This window comes from Schistocerca serialis, chromosome 4 (genome assembly GCF_023864345.2).
Source record: "Schistocerca serialis cubense isolate TAMUIC-IGC-003099 chromosome 4, iqSchSeri2.2, whole genome shotgun sequence".
In the NCBI taxonomy this organism is placed as follows: Eukaryota; Metazoa; Arthropoda; class Insecta; order Orthoptera; family Acrididae; genus Schistocerca; species Schistocerca serialis.
In genome coordinates, this window is record NC_064641.1 from 322,316,978 (window position 1) to 322,334,758 (window position 17,781).

A 17,781-nucleotide genomic window follows, 5' to 3' on the forward strand; every position below is an offset into this window, starting at 1 on the left:
TATTACCTTCAAGGGGCAATTTGTCCGGTCGTGCCTTGTTCGACGTACTTTCAAGTAGTCATGGAACCAACGCAGAAACAGCTAGTAAGGCTTGTATGTTTAGTTCTGCTGTCCGAAGAGGATACGTCATAGTAGCTTCAGCAATTGCAGCATATTGCTTCTCTTTAAGAGAACAGCTCCGAAGTCCTAAAATGGATTTAAGAACTGCCTTAAATCATGTAAATGATGTACTTATGGTGTTCAAAAATCTATGGAGGGATGCGGTAATAGAATTCGGAAGTATTTTTGAAGACGCTATTAAACTGGCAGATGATATCGGAAGTGTAATAGCAATACCAAGAACTATTTCAACACAGACCAAAACGGACAACGTTCCTGCTTCAAACGCCAAGGAATACTTCACGCGAACAATATTTTTAACTGTTGTGGATCGTTTGATTGCCGAGCTACAAAAAAGATTTCTCAAAGATTTCGCATCATATTACCACTTCAAGGTCTTATTCCTCCATACTGTTTAAAATACAGTGAGGATGTAGTGATCCAGCCATCGAAGAAATATGAATATTTTGGAGAGTTTTCGCTTTTAATGAAAAGTGGGTTGAAACTATGGAAGAAAAAAATTTGTTGATCAATGTAAAAGACTTGAAACAGCAACTGAATCCTTACAGAACCGTGACAAGCAGTTTTTCCCGAATGTATATATTTTACTTCAAATATTTCTGACTATTCCTGCCACCACAAGCACTTCTGAACGAAGCCTCTCTTCTTTCAGATGAATAATGCCTTATCTGTGTAACACAATGGGACAGGTGAGCCTAAATGGATTAACTCTTGCAAATATCCATAAAGAAAAAGATACGGACGTTGAAAATATCATTGACATATTCATTACAAAGAAACAGAGATGAAAGAGCATGACAAATTGGGCAGAAGACGGAAATATCCAGTGAATTTTGTTACAGAATTCTTTTTATACTCATGTCAAGCTCTAGATTTTACATTCACGTCATATTCTGTATCCAGAAAATTAATGAAAAATTATTTGTTGTAAGTTGACCTTTTTTATGGTTTATGTAGTTTAGAAAATCTCCCATGTTAAAATAGGTTTCTTCTACCCTGAACTCCAAAACAGTTACCAAAAAGTACTTTAAGCACCACCAACTTTTACCAGTTTCTCCGAGGAGGACCCCAACTCTCATTTTGTTAAGCGATATTCCAATCCCCAAAACTCCCTCGCCACCATTAGCCCTCCCCCCCCCCCCCCTCCACTTGACCGACTTCTAGAATCGTCCCTGGTTATAATCCAAAACTGAAGAAGGTGGTCAACGCTTTCCCGAAGCAGTTACGAGCATATCGTGTAAAACTGTGAAATATTATCAACAGTTGTATCAACAAGTGATCCATGATGGGGAAAAGTGTCGCTTGGTTCACCTCATGGGCATAAGCAAGGTGCAGGGGAGCACTTTTGGGAATAAACGAACAGAGTAAAGAAAAGGTAGCTGGGACACTGTGTACATCTTATACCGAGCTTTCATAAAACCTGAGTGACGTCAGCTGGGCAGGCGTTGGGCGGCTTCATCCACCCAGAATCCTGATTTTGTTACAATGGTGTTGATTGCAATGGCAGCAGCAATGGCGTCGTGCCTATGTGTTCCAGGACAAGGAGTTAGGTGACTGAGTGTTCTGAATGTTGTTTTAAATTATGTGCCCTGGTTACGCTGCAGTCTTGTACCCATCCTCTAAATGGAAATGTGAAATTACTACTAAAATATGCAGGGTGTCCCAGAAATATTCATCCAGCGACTCTACTGAATGTCGAAGTTCTTGGAGCGAGGCCCTGCCGCTACGCCACCCCTTCGTTAGCAAACACGCCTTTGTACGCAGACGAACCGTAGGCGGAATATCTTTCAGAGCTGTTATTCAGTCATCACTACTGACTCTCACGATCGCAAATGGAGAAGATGGATCTGTCTGTTGCCTAGATGGGCCTAGTTTTCTATGAATGGGGTGCTCCGTAACTTCGGTGGATGGAACCCTCTAAAATCTCCATTGGTTTACGGAATACAGGAGAAACATAACTGCGTCACCTTACGAAGTAACATTTGCTGCTGAGGTGTTGGAATAGCGGCAGTTTCAGTGCCTATAACTCCCATGCTCTGTAGCGTCGCTGAATGACGGGCACGGGTTCCTATCCTTAATTTGTTCCTCAAGGCAATTTCTACAACTCGAAATTTGTCACAATAATTCTGCAACACTTTGCATGTTGTACCTGAAGTGGTATTCGCTTCCTTCAGGTTATCAGGAGGTGGTAAAAGGTTTCCGCGAGGCAGATTGTGCCGTGAACTGTGGTACGTTCATACTTCCACCCGCCCGCTTCACGGGAGTGTGCAATGCTATATGATGCCGAAGTCGTATAGAGCACCCGTTCTCAAAAAGACGAAGGTGTGGACCAGGGGGGCTGCAGGGAATAATAGAGTGTGGCGCCGGCTGTCTTTGAAATATTAGGATATCATATTATGCACCCAAAAGACCCCCCGGTGAACAAGTACTGCTAGCGTCAGATTCTCATTTCTATGAACAAAGGTAGGAAGCCCCTCGTTGATTTGCTGCCTTATTACACAAGAATTGACCAGTATATTCTGTCAGCAGGAAATCTGGAAACTGACCGATCACCCGCAGGGTATACTACTTAATAAGCATTTAGCAACCGCTAATGGCAATAAACTTGTGAGTTCTCTGCTCTCATTGATACATGGTGCTTTAGGGTACGACCGTCAATTATTAAAACCATTTTAATTCCAAATTTTTCAATATCTTGCACAGATTACCTGAAGATGCATCTCCACTTATCTTAAGCCGGTCGTGACTTTTAATAATATTAATTTAACAGTCAGTGAGGAAGATTTTTTTCACCATAATGACAATAAGCCGCTTTAGAATGTGACCGCTACTTCCTAGCAACTCTGACTACATTAAATGAATGTTAATCACATCCATAGTGACTCTGCAATAGGTTTTAGACAGACTTCCGATCTCATCTCAAAAGTAGTAAATTAACTAGGACTTTAATTCTTGAGCGTGTTAAGCAGAAGTTGTTAACCAGATTGAAAATAAAGTGATATAAGTTCCACCATACCCAAGTGTACGTGGCATATCTGCAGTGGTAAGAAGAGATGTTACGACAGTGATTCGCTGAGGGTTCCTTCACCTTTGAAAGTACAAAATTCCAAGAAAAAGGTTCGAATTTATCATAGTACTTTCTCCTTGCTCATTTTCCTCTGTTAATTCTAGACACAAAAACAAAAGTGTCTAAAAATCAAGTTGATTATATGTCATCAGACTTTACCTGATTTCGTCTGAATAACGAAGAGTATCACAGTGCATCTCCGATTTCAGTCAACGATAGCGTCAGGAGTATAAACGCAAAGAGACACCTGCAGACAGAACATCTAAACCACATGAGAAAACCCATCGAATACTTGTTAGCTTCATGAGGAACAGGAAATGAAATTTAGGTTCCTCAGAAAACAAGTATCAGTTCCTAATAAAGCCCTACGAGCATTCAATATGTATCTTAATGAGTTGAAGAATCCAAATCATTACGCAATATTGGCGACTTATTACTACTTCCCGTAGCCGCAAGGAAGCATGGAGAAAGTTTTGGCGAGAGTCTGAAGCAGGTACCACTCTCCGATGATGCCGTGGTCTTCGTATTGATGCAGTAGGCTCTGACAAGAAAAATTAACTGCTGCAACGTCTTCATGATACACCACAGCTCGTCTTGCAACTTGATAACAGCAGTGATATCGTAAATTTTTCAAGTTTCTTATTTTTATACGCTGCTCTTATCAAACTGTAAAATGCTCTGTATGGTAAAGCTCTGGAAAGGAGGACTACAGGCTAAGATAGTTTCTTGTGAATTCCTTCTTCGTCGCCAACGGTTTCTCATGGACAAATTGTGTTGGTACATGTAGCTATGCGGCGGCAGCATTTACTGGAACTAAAAAGGGATTCAAGGGTGGACGTGCAATATTCACACACTGCGTGGTAAACAGTGAGGCAATGTCTTATAAAATAATACAATCGGAATTCTGTGCTGAACGATATAGTCAGTGTCGTAAATTTTGTGAAAGCAGCAGATTTAAACAGTAGGCTGTTTTCCGTTATTTGCGAGGAAATAGGTGCTACCGACGATTCCCTCGTATCGCACACGGAGATACGTTCGTTGTCTTGTGGTAAAATTCTTCTTCGAGTTGTGGATCTTAGGCTGGAACTTATCTTTTTATATTTAAGTGCAATCCTACACTCGCGGCTTTCTTTCTGGATGAAAAATGGCTTCTAACGTATTGCTACTTAGCGGATATATTTAAGAAACTGAGTGACCTTAACGTATCACTTCAAGACCGAAATAGTAATGTCATGTTTTTAAGCGAAAAAGTGTTTAGATATAACAGAACACTTAAACTTTGAGAAACATAGACGGAGAAGGGTAACAACGAGATGTTATGTCGTCTCAATTATTTTGTCAAGGAAAAGAAGTTGTACATTGGCAAAGTTAATAGAATGGGCGTGGTACATCTTCTTCGTCAACAGTTCAAGGACAAATTTACAGAACCTTCATCTGATTATGACTGGATCCAAGACCAGTTCGACACTGTCGTAACAAACCACTAATGAGAATCTTGTAATAAGTAAAACATGACGAGGTACTAGAATTCTGAAACAGAACATTTCTAAACAAGTTTAAATCGAAGTCTTCTGAGTATTTCTGGATCAAACTCGGCATAATGATTCCAATTTAGCAAGAAGGGCAGTCGACTTGTTATTACACTCTGCAACAACTTACTTATGTGAGTCAACATTTACTGCAGTGGCATTAATCAAGACGACATGTCGGTGTCAGCTGGAGTTTGAAGGGTATATGCGAGCTGCTGGTTCAGAGATGCAACCAAGACTGGATCTACTTACTTCACATTTTAAAGCACACATATCACAGTAAACGTGCAAAAATGTTCTGCTGTCATTTATATGTCGCGATTTTTCAAAAACTATAACACCCTTAAAAATTAGAAATAGTGTTGATGGAAACACTTAAATATTAACTACCTAACTAACTTGTCCACTAATCTGTAAAAAAAGGCAGTGATATATATATATATATATATATATATATATATATATATATATATATATATATACCAGCTTAAATAATTACACACAGCTGTGGCTATTTACTATTTATAAACTACTTTTAATTGTTAAATTTCACTCCCTTTGAGTAACACAAATGCTGTGTGATAATTTCAAAAACAGTTGACTCTGATGTGGTTCTAGGACACTCTGTGATCATTATTACAATTATTATTGTAACAAATACCTGCAAAAATGAAATAGAATTCCATAGATATCTTGGGCTATTTTTGTGGCAAGTACGTAAGTTGCTCGGAAAAAAAGGAACAAAATTAAGGCTGCGATTACACTGGGCACAGAGATGCTCAAAATGGTCGTTATTTGCCTTTGCGTTTCCCTATAATGAGCGGCATGTTGCACAAGCTATTCGGCTGATACGCGCCCCTCCTGTATTACAATGAACTTCCTTACCGGTTTCAACAGACCCGGCTCCAGAGATTGATTTAACAAGGTCAGTGAGCTGTGTCCGGCTTGTGTTCTTTCCATTTGTTTGTCATCTTCTATTACGGTACTGTCGCATCGTTTTCTTATTCCATTTACTGGTGTCACTAACTTCCTGCCTTACTTGCGCATGAGCGGCAGCATCAGCGCTTATCGATAAGTGCACTGCCGTACCATCTCTGGAGCGACCGATAGTATTTCCGAGTAATCGTGTGTCTGGCAGTCAGTTCGGACAGGACCAGGAGTGCAGTCGGGGAGGGAGTCCCAGTAAGTTCGGCACAGCCAGTACTAGCGGGGAGAAACGTTGGTTGGAAGATCGGTCGGTAGTCTCGTCGATGACGTGTATTTGGGTCGGTTCCTTCCTGTGCAGAGACGTTGGTTGTGTTCCCTCTGCATGGTTGGCTCAGAGCCAGTGTCTCTGGGACGTCGTCCGTCCGAAGGAAGTCAGTGGGTTGGAGACGGTCCAGGAGGGCGGTCGGGATGCAGGGGGAGTGCAATCGGGTGCAGAGCCTGTGACGGTACAAACCCCCATTACCAGATGAATATTTCTAGTATGCAAGAATTGTTTTGTAGAGAGCGAGAGCACTACATGGTGCGCGATTCGCGGAAGCGCATGGCGCGCCCGCGCGAGTTTTGCAACAGTCAGTGGGATAGTCTCCAGTGGCCACGTGTCCCAGAGCTTGGGGCATGATTGGTTTTTCGCGAATTACGTGAAAACCTTGTAACTTAGGGTGAATAACGATGCGGCAGTGGATTGTGGTCAGCAATATGCACTTTCTTAAAGATCGATCTTCATTTCAAATCACGAGACGCAAAAGCTAAAGTAACCTAAAAATCGGTGAATATCACGAATACTGAAAGATTAATAAAAATAGTAAATAACATTTTACAGGTATGAGACGAGCGGCATGAATGGGAAGAAGTGGTTGGGAAGGGAGTGAGGCAGGGTTGTAGCCTGTCCCTAATGTTATTCAATTTGTATATTGAGCAAGCAGTAAAGGAAACAAAAGAAAAATTCGGAGTAGGTATTAAAGTCCATGGAGAAGAAATAAAAACCTTGAGGTTCGCCGATAAGATTGTAATTCTGTCAGAGACAGCAAAGGACTTGGAAGAGCATTTGAACGGAATGGACAGTGCCTTGAAAGGAGGATATAAGATGAACATCAACAAAAGCAAAACGAGGATAATGGAATGTAGTCAAATTAAGTCAGGTGATGCTGAGGGAATTAGATTAGGAAATGAGACACTTAAAGGAGTAAAGGAGTTTTGCTATTTGGGGAGCAATATAACTGATGATGGTCGAAGTAGAGAGGATATAAAATGTAGACTGGCAATGGCAAGGAAAGCGTTTCTGAAGAAGAGAAATTTGTTAACATCGAGTATTGATTTAAGTGTCAGGAAGTCGTTTCTGAAAGTATTTGTATGGAGTGTAGCAATGAATGGAAGTGAAACATGGACGATAAATAGTTTGCACAAGAAGAGAATAGAAGCATTCGAAATGTGGTGCTACAGAAGAATGCTGAAGATTAGATGGGTAGAACACATAACTAATGAACAGGTATTGAATAGAATTGGGGAGAAGAGGAGTCTGTGGCACAACTTGACAAAAAGAAGGGTTGGTAGGACATTTTCTGAGGCATCAAGGGAACACCAGTTTAGTATTGGACGGCAGCGCGGAGGGTAAAAAACGTAGAGGGAGACCAAGAGATGAATACACTAAGCAGATTCAGAAGGATGTAGGTTGCAGTAAGTACAGGGAGATGAAGAAGCTTGCACAGGATAGAGTAGCATGGAGAGCTGCATCAAACCAGTCTCAGGACTGAAGACCACAACAGCAACATCAGGGATGAGTGAACACTCATTAAAAGCGTGTCGTCATAGCGGCTCGAGTGCCGCAATCGTATGTTAAGATTCATAAATAATTAAGCCCGTAAAGATCAATAAACAAAGTTTATAAAATTCAATAGAAAATTCACGATATCAAGAATGGCACTATATAATTTTTTTGGTCGCTTCACACGTATTTTAAACTAGTTAAGTTACACTATACACTTAACTTGGAATAGTTTTTCATTGTTTGCAAAATATTATTGACATTTATCACCCATAATTAATTAATTATTATAGATATGAAGTATTTCAGCAGCGCAATGTGTAGATCGCAATAGATTACGTCTAAAAACGGTGCTATATGCAGTTCTGTGTTAAAACTTTGCAGCACAGATGTAAACAAACAAATTTGCGCTAAATGGCTATGTTTGCAAAAACTAAAACTTCATTACGGGTGTCAGAATAATGCTAGAAATTAATGTAACATAGTATATAAGATGTACTTTTTTAGCGCGGTTCCGATGGTGTACTTATTTCTGTTGAGGGATGTATGTATCAAAATTTGTAACCTTAACTGGTGAGACTAGTACGTACAATAATCAGAGGGGTTGACGTCCGAGCCTATATAAGTGAACGGCCATCTTGGCCAGGAGTGAGTCATTGGTCAGTCGTTTTGGAGGGTGGGTGGAGAGGAAGCCCCACTTTTGGGTGGCCCACGTGGTCGTTTGAAAATTGTTTTTCGATACAGAGTATTGTTTAGTAGTGCAAGTGAGCAAGGATCTATTTGGTGAACTGGAAGTGCTACGATTATTTGTGTGAGTACGATTTACGAGGTATACATCGTCGTAAGTGAACATGTGGCGAACTGTGATTTCACACCAAATCTGTTAGAACGAAGAGGACAGTGGGACTTGTGGTTCTTTTCGGATTGATTGAGTAGCTTTCGTTTGTAGCAGCCTACGTTATCACTATTGGGGGCACGGAGTCAAAGTATTGTGAAAGTAAAACTGTAAACCGCCTCACCAGTGCTAATTTCATTGTGTCAAAGAAAAGAACAACGACAATAAATAGTGATTGAACTGTGTCGTGAAAAAACATATTGTGCTATGATAATCGCCTAATTTTTGTTCCCTAGCATAAACTGTACTCATGTCTGAGTGAATAATTAATTTAAAAAACTATAGCAAAAGCGCGGGTGTGGAAGTGTACTAATGCACCAAGTGTGGAAATCATCCCCTGAGACTTACGAGAGAGCCAAAATTTGCAATAACATTTTTAACCAACATTTGTATATGCACATTTCGTATGAAAACGCTTCAACCGCACTCCCTTATTTAGACCGCCCTGTCGCAATTGGGTGCTCGTCCGGGATACAAGTGTGCTACGCAACTAGGCCCGAAGGTTAGTGGAACTAGGCGAAGCACGAACATTCGCGGAAACGTGTGTTTCGTTTAATCGCGCCCGCGCCTACTATCGCCGTTCGACGACGCCACGCAGCGCGGATCGAGCGGAGTACCAGCGGACCTGCAGCCAGAGCCAGCAGATGCGGGCGCTAGCGATTGTCAGCTGGGCGGTGGAGTGCAGCTTCCGGGTGTCCAGCGACCAGTGGACCTGCAACAAGCGGTCATGACTGCACTCCGCAACGCAGCCTCTTCAGCAGCGCCGAGACCGACGCAGCCCCTCGGAAAAGATAAGTGATCACAGCAGGCGCAAATTTTGTTTTTGGTTTCCTTGTTTTCAGTTCTTGTGCTAGCCAGGGCAATGGAGCACGAAATTAAAATATCGCTTAGTGATTGCGGGTCGTCAGGGAATGGTAGTGAACCACAAAGTCCTCAGAGACAGGACGAAATCGGTATCCCTATAATGTCTAAAGAATTAATTGCTCTTCTCGAAAACATGAGTTGCCAAATAGGTTCATTTAAAACTGATGTGGGTAATAAAAATTGAGTGCTTTAGGCACTAATTTTCGAACTAAATTAAGTTCGGAATTAAGTTCTCTGATGGCTGATGTGGGATATGAATTGGCTGTATTAAAGACTGATGTGGGCCAAATAAATAGTCAATTGGGGTCAATGAAATTAGAAATTGTGACCGAATTAGATAATAGATTAGAAAAAATAGAAGAGAGCTGGCATTTCAAGGTTGAAGCAGTTGACGCTGAGCTCTTGGGTGAAATTGTTTCGGGAAGGCAGATGTGTGGCGATAGGGAAGAGGCGACAAGGCAATCTTTGCTTGAAGTGAATGCGAAAGTAGTGGCTAGCAATGATGAGACAAAAGCTGTGCTGGTAAATAAATTAGACAGCACAGCTGATGATCTCAGAAAGGAAATGGCAATTGTCACCTCAAAAGTAAAAGAAAAAGTTACCCAGATAGAATTGTATAATGTTTCAGGTCATGCTGGGTATCCAGGAATGCAGGCACCTAGTGGAAAGGAAATTTCAGTTGAAAACGGATATCATGCCTTGGATTTTTTGGCCAGTTGCAAGGACTATTTTCTGCCTGGGATGTCAGATGAGGCAAGAGTAAAATTTGTAAAGAGAATGCTGGGAGGTTCAGCTCAGACATGGGCTAACAGATTTAAGGAGCAGTTCACTTCATTTGAAATATTTGAACAAATGTTTCTAGACAAATACTGGAGTAAAAATAAGCAGTGTAGGTTGCAAAATGAGTTTTGAAAGGACCTGTGTAGAGGGGAGGCAGACAAACTATAAGGGAATTTTGCCAGGAAGAGTTGAATAAATTAGTACATCTGGATCAGCTATTAGGTGTGTTAACAGAAGTATCTACTTAAATGAGGAGACTACCTGAGGAGTTACAATGGGACCTCATACTTTGCTCCACTGATTCTGTGCAGAAGTCTTTAGACTTTGTTGAGAAGATGGAGCAGGCTATGTGCTATAGGCATGGCTCAAAGCGAAACAATCCAGGGAATAACCATAGGGATCTGGGGGAGAGAAGAAATATGAATTGGGGTAACAATCATCAAAATGGTCACAGAAATAGGAATTGGGGAAATAATCATCAGAGCCATCATGGGGACAGAAATATAAATGAACTTTGGAGATGAAATGGGGGAAGATATAATGAAGAGAGCCACAGTCACAGTAATTTTAGGGGCAGTGATGTGAGAAATGAACCATGGGCAATGCTGCGAAATGGACCTGGAAGAGGGGGACAGAACGACAGCACACAACAGGGACAGTATCCTTTAAATTAGGTGTTGTCTCAAATGGGGCCTACTTTGGGACAAGACAAGTTACAAACAGTAGGGCCAAGAGGTGGAACAATAATAATTATAGTCAGAGTAGGGGCGGTTATTCTAAAAAGTGGTATGACAATAATGATAGAAGTAGGAGAGAGGAAAGAATTTGTGGTATGGAGGCCATTTTAAATGACAAAAATGTATTGGGGTGGTGGTGCACAGAGCATGGCAAAAGGAGAGCTTTTAAGGGGAAGAATTTTAGGGGTGTAAAGGCCCAAATGGAAGAAATCAATGCTGAGAATGTTTTTTGTATAGAGTTCGGGGATGTGAATTTTGAGAAAGATAGTATTGGTTTGGTGAGCATTATTAACAGGTCAGGCACTAAGGCACTGTCTGAAGGTATGGATGGATGTTGTGATGACCACAGTGTGTGTGGAAGTAATAGTAAGAAATTTGTTGAGTTGCGTGTAATGGAAGTGGATACAATGGATGATAATGTTAATTCTGAGAGGGCCAAGGTACCTGAAACTAATGGTTTTGTAGATGATGATAATGATTTTGGGGCCATAGTGCCTATTGTGGATGTAGTGATAAATGAATATGTACCAGAGTGGGTATCTTGTGGAATTTATGAGGTTAGCTGTTACCAGCCAGAAGGGGCTAGTTCTGAGATGACTGGTGAAAGTGTTTGTGATCTGCAGGATAGTAATGCAAGTGATGTTTTGGTAGGGAAAGCTGTATCTGAATCCATGAAACATGATGAAACAAATTGTGCTAGTGTTTACGTGCATGGGGTTAAACAGCAAACAAAGAATAATGAACAGTGGAGAACTAAGGGGAAGCTGAATTGGACTTAAGTGACTGAGTAGCAAGGGCAAACTGGTTGCAAAAATACACTCCAGAAGTTGTACAGTAGGGAAATATAATTATGTGAACAGTTTAAAGCTGTTAAATGTTGAGGATGGGGCATATTATGTTGTACTCAAGAAAATATATGATGGGGGTAAGGGTTTGATGGTTTAAGGGGGGATTTTGTAAGTGAAATGGTAGGATGTGCTGTGGAGAGTAACTGCAGGGTTAGAGATTGTGGAAAATTTGTGTGTGACGAGGGAGATGAAGTTCGAAAGGTGAATAATTATGCAGTGTACGAGGATGGGCAGTATGGTTGTATGGAAGAGGCTGAACAGAACACTGGTTGGATGGGGGTGAGTGAATATGATTTTGATGCAAGTGATTGGGTGGATTTTTCTAAGTATATACACAAGTTGGGACCAAAGGTATGGGAGAAGGAGAAGTTTAGTTTTGAGAGAAAATTAGGATGGTTGGGCTTAGAAAATAGAGAACACAAAGATGATTTTGTAGTAATATTTGAAGGGGATAATGAAATAGAATTATTCAATGGGGGAGGGGGGGGCAGGTATGCACTATGGAACAGTACTGTGCTAATGAAGAGGAGGAGGATCGCTTAGCAGAAGTAGAGCTCAAGCAGAAATCTTTTCGGAAGGTGCAACCAATAGTTAAAGTTCAGATAGCTAAATTCAGTGAAGAAGCCTTGGTGGACACAGGTAGTACAGTCAGTGGGATGGCAGAGGGTTTCTACAATTATATCAGGAATGATAAAATGGTATAATTCCCGGTCACAGGGGTTAGAATAAAAAATGCTACTGGTAATTACAGCAAACCATTGAGGAAGGAGGCTGTGTTAGACATAAACATGGGTGCAGAGTTGTTTAGTCACCCGTTCCTGGTGATTCAGGATCTTTATATGTATAATTCTACTGTACGTGTGTATGTCACTGAACTCCTCCTAAACCGCTGGACCGATTTGAATGAATTTGTGTGAATGCATTCAAGTGGGAGCCTGGAAAATTTACATTCTTATATCAGCATGCTAGGTGACGTTGCATTTTTGTGTGCAGTATTGAGCGTATTATATTCATATATAATTTAGGTGAATAGGATTTCGTTTATTTATCGACATTTTAATTTGAGTATAATATATTAAGTGCATTTCGTAATTTTGACATTTTAATATTTTGTACAGCGTATTTTGATATTTCAGGTGTCGCATTTAAGTGAATATTAAGTGTATTATATTCACATCTAAGTTACCTACACAAAATAATGCCACGTCTCTGTGGACGAGGAGGACGTATTGGTGGACGGACTCTGAATTCACAATTACTCCAGAACTGTCGTTTAAATGGATCGGCAGAAGATCAATTGACGGACAATGAAAATTTAAGAGACCAGGCAGCAATCAGACGTGTCAATCAAAGTCAAGAGCAACACAACGAACGCCTTCGAGCTAATGCATTGAGACAAAGACTGGCCCGCCAAAGACTCACCGAGACGTTCAGAACACGTGAACAACAGCGTTAGCGAGTGTATCGCACATTGACACGTGCATCGCTTCTTCGCCTTGCGTTTGAAAATGAGTCGTACATTGAATATTCGTCACATTCACAAATTGTAATCAGTGCTATGGACAACCAGTGCTAACACTGTCATGCACTCAAATACAAAGGTGAATTGGCCTGTTTTTGCTGCGCGTCTGGAAAAGATGTATTGCCACCATTTAATTCGCCACCAGAACAATTGAAAACACTATTGGCTCGAACTAAATCTCAATCTAAATTGTTTTTGAGTAAAATACGCAAATTCATTTCGTGCTTTTAAATGACATAATTTGTAGCAACAGAAATCATTCAGAATGAGGCTGGTCGCAATTTTCAATCAACGTTTAACATTCAGGGCCAAGTGTATCATCGAACTGGTTCTTAAATGCCGACGCCCGATACCGATTCAAAATTTCTGCAAATCTACTTCTTGGGTAATGAGGAGCAGCAAATTAATGCACGCTGCCAGTACAAACACATCGAGCAGATGGAGGAGCGAGATATTGTGGGTATTTTAGAACTGTTTTTACGGAATCACAACCATTTGGTCCAGTTGTTCAATACCGTTTCAAACAGACTGCAAAACGACAACTATACGATCGTCATCAAAGTAGACAAAGTACCATCTGGGCAGCACGCGGGCTGTTATAATGCACCGACCAGTAATAAAGTTGCAGTTGTTATGGCTGGCGACGCATTTGAACGTCGAGATATACGAATCCAACGCAGAGATAACACAGTGCATACGACTGAAGACAGTCATCGCTCTTACGACGCTTTGCAATATCCATTGATATTTAGGGAAGGAGAGGATGGATATCATTTAAATATCAACCAAAGAAATGCAGCAACAGGTACAATCTACACATGTCATTACCTAATATTTTATTTTTATGCACGATTAATATCTTTTTGTCTTCATTATATTTTTACTTTGCAGCTGCAGAAACCAGCACGAAAGTGAGCGTGATGAACTTCTACGCATATCGGTTGATGATTCGTGCCAATGAAGACAATAATATTCTCCGATGCCGCCAGTTGCTTCATAAATATATCGTTGATATGTATGCGAAAATTGAAAGCGAGCGATTACCATACATCACGTATAATCAAGCGAAACTTCGAGCTGAAAAATACATTCATTTGCATGATGCTATTGTTGGTAACGTAGATGGAATAACTAATATCAATAATTTATTAATTAATAAATTTAATAAGAAGATTTTTTAATGAAATCAATAAGTATAGCTTTAAAAAAAAATTCACGGGATAGATAAGGATGGTTAGCAACTAGATAATGGTCAATAAATAAAAAAGATAAAACATTAAACAATAAATTAGTAAGAATTAAAAACCAAATGTGCTATATAAAGATTGCGACACTCAGCCAGATATTATCACAGAGTGACCCACAGTTCATCCCAGAGTAACCCAGAGAGCATCCCAGAGTGCCCCAGGGGGCTACAACACTAAAAAGAATCGCTTCTCGGCTTTTGGCAAGATCAATGTGTGGAAAGTGATACTCGTAAAAATATATATATCCTTCCATTATCATATATTGGTAGCCAACGTCGTATGCAAGAATATATTCGAGACGCCATGACTTTTGTGCGCGTGTACGGACGACCAGATTTGTTCATTACATTTACATGTAATCCAAAATGGGATGAAAGTAAAATTGTGTTATTGCCAGGTCAAACGGCAATAGATCGGCCCGATATCACTGCACGTGTCTTCAGACTAAAGTTAAAATCGTTGATGAACTTGATTATACATTCCTCTGTATTTGGCAAAACACGTTGCTGACTGTATTCTGTTGAATGGCAAAAACGAGGTTTGCCAAATATTTTGATTTGGTTGGTCGACAAAAGATAGTCTGAAGAAATTGATAAAATTATCTGAGCAGGAATTCCGGATCGGAATATCGACCAAGAATTGTATGACATTGTTACCGCTAAAATGATCCATGTTCCATGCGGTGCTATAAACATGACGGCGCCATGCATGGACAATGGAAAATATACGAAACGTATTCCAAAAAATTGTATAAATGATACAATCACTACAATCGATGGTTATCAATTGTATCGTCGTAGAGACACTGACCATGGTGGTTAATCACATCAATTATGCATGTCAAACGGTACAACAGTTGACAGTGACAATCACTGGTGGTTCCATATTCACCATTGCTGTGTAAAATCTACAAAGTACACATAAACATTGAACTCCGCGGTTCGGTGAGGTCCATAAAATATATATGCAAATATGTCCGTAAAGGCAGTGATATGGCTGTATTTGCTGTTCACAATGTTAACGAAAACGTTGAAATAACGCGGTATTAAATGGGCCGATACATCAGCAGCAATGAAGCAGTTTGGCGTATTTTGGGTTTTCTAATACACCAAAGAGACCCTGCTGTTGTAAATTTGGCCATGCTCCTTGTAAATGGACAACGTGTTTATTTCACGGAAGAGACTGCTCTATAAAGAGCATCAATTGCCCCAAAAACCACATCAACTGAATTTTTCGAACTATGCAACCGACGAGGTATTCCAGATCAATTCGCAAAGATTTTAATGTTTAGTGGTGTGCCACGATATTTCACTTGGAACAAACAGTCAAAAAAGTGGAAACCACGAATGCGTGGTGTTCCGGATGAAGGATACAACGGCATATTTATGGGAAATACATTAGGCCGATTATGCATAGTCCATCCAAACCAACGCGAATGTTTCTTCTTGCGTTTATTGTTGGTTAATGTTCCTGGACCTTCCATTACTTGCGAACAGTCAATGGCATTGTGTACGACACATATCATGATGCGTGTCGCGAATTACATTTGCTGGAAGATGACAACGATTGGGATATTACACTTGCAGATGCAGCATTGAGTTCCTCTCCTTATCAAATTCGCCAATTATTCGCCATGTTGTTGATGACCTTTTTTTCCATCTCAAGCTTTTGTCCTCTGGGACAAATATAAAGATTCCATAAGCGACGATATTCTGCATCGCATTCGGATCGCTGATCATGATCCCAATATTGATTTTTCGGCTGAAAGATATAACGAGGCGCTAATAAAAATTGAAAAGATTTACATTCTGATTTCGAAAATGCCACTCATTCATTTTGGTATGCCCTCACCTAACCGCCCAGCAGCAGGCAGCGGGATTCTGCGTGAACAACAGTTCAATGCGGTCTCTTTAAGTACTTTGGTTGAAATGAATGAGCAACTAATCGGTGAAGAACAAAAGAATGTATACGATCGAATAAATTTGTCAATTGCAGTAGGAAAAGGTAGATTCTTTTTCTTGGACGCAACAGGTGGCACTGGAAGGACGTTTCCCATCTCACTAATAATTGCTCGCATTTGATCACAAAAATCATATTGCGTTAGTAATTGCTTCATCAGGAATTGCAGCCACTTTGCTTGATGGCGGATGGACTGCACATTCAGCACTCAAATTGCCGTTGAACATTCACATAAATCAAGATGCAGTGTGCAACATAAAAAAAGCATTCGCGTATGGCTAAGTTTTGCAAAAAATGCAAAATTATTATCTTGGATGAATGCATATGGCCCACAAGCATTCACTTAAAGCTCTCGATAGAATGAAGAATGGCCGGCCGGAGTGGCCGAACGGTTCTAGGCGCTACAGTCTGGAACCGCGCGGCCGATATGGTCGCAGGATCGAATCCGGCCTCGGGCATGGATGTGTGTGATGTCCTTAGGTTAGTTAGGTTTAAGTAGTTCTAAGTTCTAGGGGACTGATGACCTCAGAATTTAAGTCACATAGTGCTCAGAGCCATTTGAACCAGAATGAACAAAGATCTAAATAACAACACCAGGCTTTTCGGTGGTGCCTTACTGCTGCTGTTCGGCGATTTTAGACGCATTGCCGGTCATTCCACGCGCTACATATGCGGATGAAATTAACGCAAAACTTTCTTATCTATGGCGAAATGTCAGTACATTACCTCTTAACACAAATATATGTGTTCAACTGCAAAACGATCCATTGGCACTATCATTCTCCGAGCAATTGCTCAACATTGGAAATGGAACAATACCATTGCAGGGAGACACACAATACATCAGATTGTCAGACAATTTCTGCAACATGGTAAATACGAAAGATGCTTTGATTGAAAGCATTTTTCCAGATTTACAAGATAATTATATTAATGATGCGTGGCCACAAAAAATATCTATGTTGACGCTATTAACTTCAAAATACAACAGTCATTGCCCGGCAATGAGATATTGCTCAAATCGATCGACACTGTGTCCGATCCTGCCGAACCAGTCAACTATCCTGTTAAATTTTTAAATTCGTAGGATTTACCAGGAATGCCACCACATAACTTGGGATTAAAAATTGGGTCACCTACCATCTTGCTTCGGAATTTAAATGCACCTAAGCTATGCACCGGTACAAGACTAGTCATAAAAAAAATGATGTGCAGTGTTCTTGAAGCTACAATTTTGAACGGCAAATTTGAAGGTGAAGTTGTTCTCCTGCCATGAATCCCAATGATCCCTTCAGACTCACCCATTCCATTCAGACGTCTGCAATTTCCAATTCGCTTGGCATTTGCCATGACTATTAATAAGGCACGAGGTCCATCAATGTCGATTTGTGCGTTGGATCTAGAAAATTCGATCTTTTCACACGGCCAATTATAAGTGACGTGTTCTTGCGTTGGAAAACCGTC